Below are 10037 nucleotides of genomic sequence, written 5' to 3'. Positions count from 1 at the left end.
ACGAATACAGAGGAGTCCCATCGATGGCGATAACTGACCACGTGGCAGCGAACTGGCGAACATGGCGGGCCAGATTCGAGAATTACCTAGTCGCCTCCGAAGCGACCAAAAAATCAGAGGCCACGCAGTGTGCGCAGCTACTCCATTACATCGGCGAGGAAGGGTTAAAATATACACAACGTTCTCGATTACGGAATCGGAAAAGGACAATCTGCAAATCCTGCTGAAAAAGTTCGAAGAGCACTTTCTGCCAAAAGAAAACCTGGCCTACGAGAGATACCAATTTTTCTCGTATTGCCAGCGTGAAGGGGAAACGCTGGAACAATTCATCACAAAACTAAAAAAAAAGCGAAGAAGTGCAAGCTGGGCAGTCTCAACGACGAATTAATCAAGACGATGATCACCTGCGGAGTTTAGTTTTACCCTACTGATGACCAGTCATTGCGATAGTAATCCTGCTCAGTACAAGAGGAACCGCAGGTTCGGACATTTGGTTCACGCACTCGGTCGAGCGGCCGGTGGTGCGAAGCTACCATCCGTGGGATTATGCCTGAACGCCTCTAAGGCCGTATCCTCTCTAGTCAAAGGTGGCAATGATATCTCTAGGAGTCTCATGAGTCGAAAGGCTCAAAACACGTTACGCGCAAATAGAGAAAGAGCTCTTGGCAATCTGTTTCGGACTAGAACGGTTCCACGATTATGTATACGGAAAGAAAATAATCGTCGAATCCGATCACAAACCCCTCATACCAATTTTCCCAAAACCTCTAAACAAATGTCCAGGTAGACTTCAAAGAATGTTAGTTTAAATTCAAAAATATGATATAGAGATTGTTTACCGTCTGGGCAAGGAGCTTCAGATAGCAGACGCCTTGTCACGGGCTTACGATAAAAACGATAAATTCATAGACTGGTCACAGGAAATCGAGGCCCAGATATGCTCAGTAAATTACGTAAATGCAAAAATAAAACAAAACAACCTCAAAAAATAAAACAACTGATTGAAAGCACCGAGAAGGACAGCGAGTTAAAAGCATTAAAAAAAACGATCCGAAACGGATGGCCGAATAACTCGAACAAATTGCAGGCAACAGTAAAGCCTTGTGTACACGATACTAGAAAGTCCGAGTTTCGGTTTAAGCCAATGAAACTGCTGCTTTTCTGTAAGAGCTGCAATTTGATTGGCTTAAACTCGAACCGATTTCTAGTATTGTGTACACAAGGCTTTAGACCGTACGCTCAATATAAAAGCGACCTCGTTATCGTAGACGGCCTAGTTTTCAAGAACGATTGTATTGTAATCCCGCGGGAAATGAGACAGGAAATAATTGACAGAATTGACATACACTATTCACACTTAGGAATGACAAAATGCCTGAAAATTGCGTGCGAATCGGTTTTCTGGCCAGGAATCTCGAACCAAGTCAAACAAGCAATCGGAAATTGTCCTATCTACTTAAAGTATTCAAACTCACAAAACAAGGAACCGCTTCAATCCCACGAGATTCCAGACCTCCCATGGAACAAAATTGCTTACGACATATACGAGATAAACGGCCAGAAATACCTCCTAGTCATAGAGTACTACTCAAAATATCCGGAAATAGCAGAATTGCATCAAAACACCACAAGCGATGACGAAAACGTAATTAGACACCTAAAATCGATGTTCGCGACACACGGCATACCGTTGACGGTAGTATCCGATGGAGGAACTCAATTCACGTCACAAGAATTCAAAAAATTCGCGAAAGAATGAGAGTTTAATCACGTGACATCATCTCCAACGTATGCCCAGTCCAACGGTATGGCCGAGAGACACATTCAGACGGTCAAAAAAATGGCAAAAAAGATAATAGAGGAGAAAAAGGACGTGCAAATGGCGCTATTGCAATATCGCAATACCCCAATCTTCGAGGATCGATCGCCAGCCGAACTTTTAATGTCGCGTAAACTTAGAGACAATCTGCCGAATTTCAAAGCTAAATTAAAACCAAAAGTCGTACCGAGCAATATAAAAAATCTAATCACAAAAGAACAAGAGAAACAAGCGAAATACTATGATCGAAAAGGAGCAAGAGATCTCCCTGAAATCCCAAACGGCACCAACGTCTTCGCGTAGCTGCAACCAAAGGGTTTATGGCAACCAGCAAAAGTCATAAGCAAAACAGGCGACAGACGTTACTGCATCCAAACAAAAAACGGATCAACCCTTACGAGAAACAGACGGTTCCTCAAACCGGTAAGAAACAACGAGCCAAAGAAAAAACCTCCACCATCCCTTATCGCATCAACCAGCAAACAAACGACCTACTACATCCTGATAGACCACGAAACAGACCCAGAAACGGACACAGACTCAGGAACGGACTCTGACAACATAGAGTCAGAAAATCAGGCGATCGAGCAGAAAGATGCAAGTGTTGCGGAATCGCAAAACAACACGGGAATCAGACCAAAGCGTAATCCTGGTAGAATCACCACCAAGAAACGAAACCTCGATCGTGGCCGACGAGACCCTGTCAAAAACAGAACAATTGCCCACCACCACCGTCACACTAAGAGGTAGAAAAAGCAAACCACCGAATAGACTACAGATAGAATAAGTTAGTAAACTAAGAACCGTAGGATAAGCATGTACAGATAGAATAAGTTAGTGAACTAGATTAAGCCCGAAAAAGGAGGATATAAGGAAATGTACAAAGTAGGAACCCTTAGTGCGTGCGGCCCTGAGCTCCTGTCCCCACGCACTATCGGGCTAGGTAATAAAGACCGGTGTCGGCAGTTCCGGCCGAGACACTACAGCATACACGTCTCTTTTATCATTCCCGATACCTACCATTACATTTGTCATCAGCCGAACGCTGCCCTTGCGGCAACCCAATGCAAAATATTAACCATATATGTAATATTTAATTGCGGATTGTACTGTAGTAAAACCTCTTATTTAGTCAAATACATTGAGGAAATCTTTCCTCAATTTCCAAAAGATGTTCTCCCATTTTTAAATAATCCCCCTCATCAATTCATCCGTCTTCTCTTCGCAACTTGCAAGTCTATAGATCTCCCCCCCTTAGAAAGAACCGAAGAGTTTAATCGGAGGATAATGTTAATTGGAGACGGTGAATCGGCCCATATCTGCAGTGAGGAAATAATAATCAATATTGAGTCGAAATCGATTTATTTTGAGTCGAAAAGTCATCGAAAGTTGTGCCATAAATCAATCGAAATCGATGAATATTTCGATTACTTTTTGATATACGTTTTCGACGTCAATTAGACGTCGATTCGATGGGTCGTTTCTCGCTGGGTATATACTCATCATTGAGGATTAAACCTACAACTTACTTAAACCTTTACGGTCAACACTCAATCTACACCTAAATTTAAGTGTCGACACTTAACTTTAATGACAAACACTAAACTTACAACCAAATTTGAGTGTTAACTCTCAAATTTGGGCGTAAGTTTAGTGACACTCAAATTTGAGTGTTAATCATCAAAGTTGAGTGTACTTTTTCATAAGGGTAGTAAATGATTGTTATTAATTAAAGTAAAAAATGTAAAGTCTCTAATAATCAGTCGGTCGATCGCTTCCTTACGAACAAAATTTCACTCTCGGCTTTTATAAGTGACTACTGTACATTTTATTATTGGACACATAAGACATCTTTTATGATCTTTCTGGAATAATTTCATACGGATGTCTTGTGATTTCAACGACGAGTCTTACAAATGATATAGTTTACACTTGATAAGGGCCCAAACCAAGGGCTGAAACGTCGTGATTTTGTACGAAATTGTGGCCAGTTAAGTAAAAAAATTGAAATATATTTGTTAATCATCACTTGCAAGTTACGAAATTGTTTATCTCTAATAATTCTTATTTGAGTTGATAATTATTTATGCAAGTCTCCAAATAACTTCAACAAAAATTTTTAATGTAATCCAGCTATTAAATAATAATCAAATTGAGAATTTTTTCACTGTTGTTTATCTATCATCTATAAAAACTTACAATGTATGAAATAACTTATATTTCTGTAATTGTCTTTTGTATTTTAGATATAAGGCGAATTGATGAAAATCTTATAACAAATATCTAATAACATTTTTTTGTTTATGTTATGTTTGGGATCGGTAATAAGTAACTGAGTATTCGTGAACGATAATTGTATATATTGACAAAAATTTAAACGTGTGTCACGCTCGACTTCCGTGAGCAATCTGACTCTCGGAGCACACGCTCCCGTGCCGACGTGTCGTACAGTAACGTATTCGCTCGTTAGGAGCCCGGATATATTACAACTCCTCCCTTTTTATTTTGAAATACATTTGTTTTTTAAACGCTCCGATTGTCGCAATGCAACGTCAGGTTTGCTCGCTGGTACCGCTGTACCTTTAATCATCAGTTGCCGCTCGGAATCGAACAATCTGATCGACATGTCGTTTCCATATTTTATCAGGTGCGATTTCTACTTTGAATGTTACCGGTGATAATTTTTCTATTATCGTGCCCTTTACACGTTTGTTGCTTCTAACACTAAAGTCGTCAACCATTACCGTGTCACCTGTATGGAATTCAACATTTCGATTGCCGTGTTTATTTTCCACTTGCGCTAATTGTCGTTTCTCTACGTGATCTGTAACACTTGGTTTAATTAAATCAAAACGCGTTCTTATTTCGCGCTTATACATCATGAACGCTGGTGATCTACCAGTTGTGCAATGTTCAATGGATCTATAATCAAATAAAAAAAGATTAACAGCATAATCAAGAGATTTCCCGCTTTGCATAATTTTATCGACTTTATTTTTAAAGGTTCCCACAAAGTTCTCAGCTGCACCATTTGTTGCTGGATGATGCGGTGCTGTGAAGCTTTGTTTGATCCCGTTGCTTGTACAGAAATCTCCAAATTCTTTGCTTGTAAATTGCGTACCATTGTCGGTGACTAAATGCTTTGGTAATCCGAATCTGACTAAAACTTTTTTAAACTCTTCAATAACTCTCGATACTGTTGTGCATTTATTCATGTCGACAACTTCCGCCCACTTTGAATAAGCATCTATAATTATCATAAATGTATGTCCGTGGAATGGACCCAAAAAATCAATATGTATTCTACTCCAACAATGATCTGGGTACGGCCATGGGTTTAGTGGAACATTACTTGGTTTCTTTCGCTCTTGTACACACACTACATTCTGCCGCGACATTTTCAATGTCTTTGTCTATATTTGGCCACCACACGTAACTTCTTGCCAACATTTTCATTTTTACCACCCCAAAATGTGAGGCGTGTAATTCACTTAATACGCTGTTTTTCACTGACTCTGGAACCATTATGCGATATCCCCACAATAAACATTCTTTTTCGACACACAATTCTTCTCGTTTCGTATAGAATTTTTTCTCGTACTCATTCATCTCGCTTACCGTTGGCCATGTACCATTTATATATCGAATTATACTACTCAATCGCTTATCCTTTTTTGTCTCTTTCGCAATTTCTATCGCAGTTATCGTGTTTAACGATTCCGCTACGTAGTTTATCGCTGTGAATTCGTTGTCAAATATCGGAGTGCTATCATTGATTGGAAGTCTCGAGAGTGCATCACAGTTACTATTTTCCTGTGATTTTATATACTCTATCTCATATGTAAATCTAGATAAGAAATATGCCCACCTTTGTAATCGGCTGGCTACCGTTAATGGAATTTCTTGTTTCGGACCGAAGATATAAACTAAAGGTTTATGATCTGTCCTTAACGTGATTTCTTTTCCGTAGACATAATTGTAAAATTTCTTGAAACCAAACACAATCGCACTTGCTTCCTTATCAATGATCGCACGACTTAACTCGTTTTTCGGTATAACTTTTGATGCAAACGCTATTGGCTTCTCTGTCCCGTCTTTGTACCGATGCGAAAGTATCGCGCCTAATCCGAATGTTGAAGCATCGCATGATAAAATTAAGTCTTCGTTCGGATCATAGTGTGCTAATACCCGCGGTGAAATCAATTCTTTTTTGACCCAGTCAAACGCTTTCTGACAATCTGCCGTCCATTTGAAAGTTTCAAGCTTTGCACAATCATAAAGTGGTTTTAATTTTTCAGCTCTATTCGGTAAGAACCTCGCGTAATATGTAATTAGACCAATAAAAGATTCTAGTTGCTTTTTTTCTTCAGGAATTGGGGCGTGTGTCATTGCTTTTACTTTTGTTTGTGATTTATGTAGCCCGTTTTTATCAATAACAAAACCCAATATATCTAATTTCTCCTTGAAAAACTCACACTTTTATATTTACATAAAATCCACATTGCTCAAGTCTTTCAAATACCGCATATAACGCTTTCAAATGATCTTCGTCATTTTTTCCTGTGCAGTATATGTTATCAAGATACGCAATTACGCCTTCAATTCCCGCTATACATTGTTCGATTTTCCGTTGGAAATCTCCCGGGCCCGATGCTATACCTTCCGTCATTTTCGTGTATCGGTAGAGACCTTTATGCGTTATAATAGTTAAGTAATCCCGACTGCTTTCTTCTACTGGAATTTGCATGTAAGCATGCTGGAGATCAATCTGTGAAAACGTTTTGCCGTTTCTTAACGCTATAAAAATCTCGTCGATCAGAGGTATCGGGTGTCTATCTTTAATTAAACACGGATTTAAGGTCAATTTGAAATTGCCACAGATCCTAACTGATCCATCCAATTTTATTACTGGCACGATCGGTGTCGCCCATTCGCTAACGTCAATCTTCTCAAGATGACCTAATGAGACTAACCTTTTTTAATTCGTCTTCCACTTTACTCGCTAGTGCAAAAGGTAAATGTCTCGCTTTTAATGCTACAGGCTTTGCATCTTCTTTAATTCTTAATTTTAACATCCCCTTGTTATAACAACCTGGACCCTTTCCAAACAATTTTGGGAACTTTGTTGCAAAATCTCTCGTTACGTTCAAATTAATTTTGTTGCAATCCATTAATTTATTATTAATTTCTAACGGCCATAATCCTAATGCTTTTAACCATTGCCTGCCAATTAAAATCGGACCGTTACCTTTCATAACTCTCATTTTAAGAGTTGCACTTTGTTTGCCCAATTTTACATTTAAATTATTCATTATTCCTTCGTGTTCCAGTGGAACTTTACCGTACGCATTCAATGACATGTTACTCTTTTCAATTTTGCATTCTGGGAGATATTTATCTTTATCTTTCCTAGAGATCACCGTTACATACGAGCCTGTATCAATTTCCATTCTTATCGCTTTACCATTAATCATTACCTCTAAATACATAGGATCTGCTATCATATTTACATTAGAACGCTTCATGTTACCGCTAATTCTCTCGCCGATGGTCATTGCGTAGAAGTCGTAGTCATCTTGTTGCTCTTCCTCCCGTTCTGAATCTCGTTGCAGCTGTTGAATTGACCCTTTCGCTCTGCATACTGTTGACAGGTGTCCCTTCTTATGACACGTATTGCACGTACTCTGCCGATGATGACAATCACGTGCCCAGTGATTATTTTTTCCGCAACAGTAGCATGCTGATGAGCGTTTTGGATTCGTGTTACTGCTCGCCTCTCGATTGCCCTTGGTCCCCTGGTTTGCGTTGTATCGTCGGCTGCCCCGTTTGCCACTATAAGAGCCTCTTCCCCGGGACTGGAATTGTCGGTCATTTGGTTTCGTGTAAATCTTATTCACCAATTATTTTGTCGTCTCTGTCGTTGGATTCGTTTTATCAGTCGAAGATGCATTTTTCTCCGCTGCTTCCAATGTAATTGCTAATCTATACGCTGTCTCGAACGTTAATTTATCTTCACGGAACAGTAAAGTCTTTGTCGCGTGATCTTTTAGTCCGCATACAAATTGATCTCTCAATGCTATCGAAACATCACCGAAATTACAAGTAATTGCTAAACTTTTCAATCTTGCCGCGAACTCGGCTACTGTCTCTGTTTCTGTTTGTTGCGCCTTATGAAATTTGCACCTTTCCATCGTCTCTGACGGCTTCGGGTTCAGATGGTCGTTTATTAATTTCACCAAGTCCTTGAATGTCTTCGTACTTGGTTTATCTGGTGCGCACAAATCTCGAACAAGTTTATAAGTGTCGGCGCTTATTTTTGTTAGCAATACCGCGGCTTGTTTCTCTTCCTTCACATCGTTAGCTACGAAATATAACTCAAGACGTTCGGCGTACATTTCCCAATCATCCTTTCCAAGGTGAAATTCTAGCTTGGTTACATTATTGCTCGTCATTGTGTGAATAATATTGTTTCCGTGCTTATTATCGTTCTCGTCTTCAACGTCCTTTCTATTATGTTCTTCGGCTCGCCTGTTTACTTCCTCAATGTGAGCGCGTAGAACTCTGCGTAATTCGTCGATGTTAGCATTGGCATCAAACTTAATTTTTAATTTTTGCAGAATTTGAGTTAATTGAACTTTTTTCAATTCTTGAATCCACGACGTTTTCATATAGTCAATTGTTATATCTTTACTTGATCCAGACATTCGAAAAGAATCTTTTCATTAATTACTGTTTGCTCTACTTGTTTTTTAATTTCCGTCTACTCCAGCGTCTCTATTTCAGTCACACGATGTTCTCTGTCGCTGACTTCGCTAATAATTAATCGTCGAGTTTTTTATCGAAAAACTGTACTTGTATTACCACCAAAATTCCGAGAATTCCTTTACCGCGTGCCTCGTATACTGTGGTTCACGAATGCCACGTTAAAAACGTTAACTTTCCACAAGATATGCACTTGGGTTCGACAAACACTGTTCTCGTCGCCAATTGTTATGTTTGGGATCGGTAATAAGTAACTGAGTATTCGTGAACGATAATTGTATATATTGACACAAATTTAAACGTGTGTCACGCTCGACTTCCGTGAGCAATCTGACTCTCGGAGCACACGCTCCCGTGCCGACGTGTCGTATAGTAACGTATTCGCTCGTTAGGAGCCCGGATATATTACAGTCGCACATAAAACACGCGCGTAATGGGCCACTTTCCACGCACGTGTAATATAAAATAGTGTGTGTAACACGTGCGGGTTAAAAATTGGACACGCGTGCGGGTGATCGCACTCGCCTTCTTGTTACACAAATAACTATTATGCAACACGTGCATGGAAAGTGTCCCATTACGCACGCTACGCGTGCGTAATAGACCACTTTCCAGGCACTTGCAACACAAAATAGGGTGTGTAAGCCGTGCATAAAGATGAAAATTCCCAGGTGCGGAGTTTACGCACGAGCCGAAAGTTACACAAATAACTATTTAAAAACACTTTGTGCTGTATGGGTATTAAGGAAGACAAAAAAGAGAGAAAGAGGAAAAAGAGAGAGGAACAAATATCTCCAGTAGCCCAGTAAAATGACTCGAAATTTGTCGATTTCGAGGAAATAATACTGACTAGGCTGAAACTTTGTAAACAGGCTTGTTTTAGGGTACTATTTAACATATTAAAAGTCCCCACGTGTAGACGCTACGTTGCGGGGAGGGGAGGGTCCAAAAGGTCCCAAAAATCAGTTTTTCGCAAATAACTCGGAAAATATCAACTTTACGAAAATTTATGTAGATATAAAAATTGTAGCTTACAAAATTCCGCACAATTTCGTTTTTTATTCAAGTCTGTACGACCAAGTAGAGCAGAGATAGAATTATTTTTAAAATTTGAAGGAATTAATACTGACTGGGCTGAAACTTTGTAAACAGGCTTGTTTTAGGGTATTATTTAACATATAAAAGTCCCCATGTGTAGACGCTACGTTACGGACAGAGGAAGGTCCAAAAGGTCCAAAATATAAAAAAAAAACCAGTTTTTCGCAAATAACTCAAAAAATATCAACTTTACGGAAATTTATGTAGATATAAAAATTGTAGCTTACAAAATTCCGCACAATTTCGTTTTTTATTCAAGTCTGTACGACCAAATAGAGCAGAGATAAAATTTTTTAAACACCGGTAGTTTTGCGACGCAACAAAAACCCGTACACGCGTCGCGCATTTTTCACTAATA

The sequence above is a fragment of the Temnothorax longispinosus genome, chromosome 11 (assembly GCF_030848805.1).
Source record: "Temnothorax longispinosus isolate EJ_2023e chromosome 11, Tlon_JGU_v1, whole genome shotgun sequence".
NCBI classification, from domain to species: domain Eukaryota; kingdom Metazoa; phylum Arthropoda; class Insecta; order Hymenoptera; family Formicidae; genus Temnothorax; species Temnothorax longispinosus.
Note: the sequence above shows the minus strand (reverse complement) of the source record.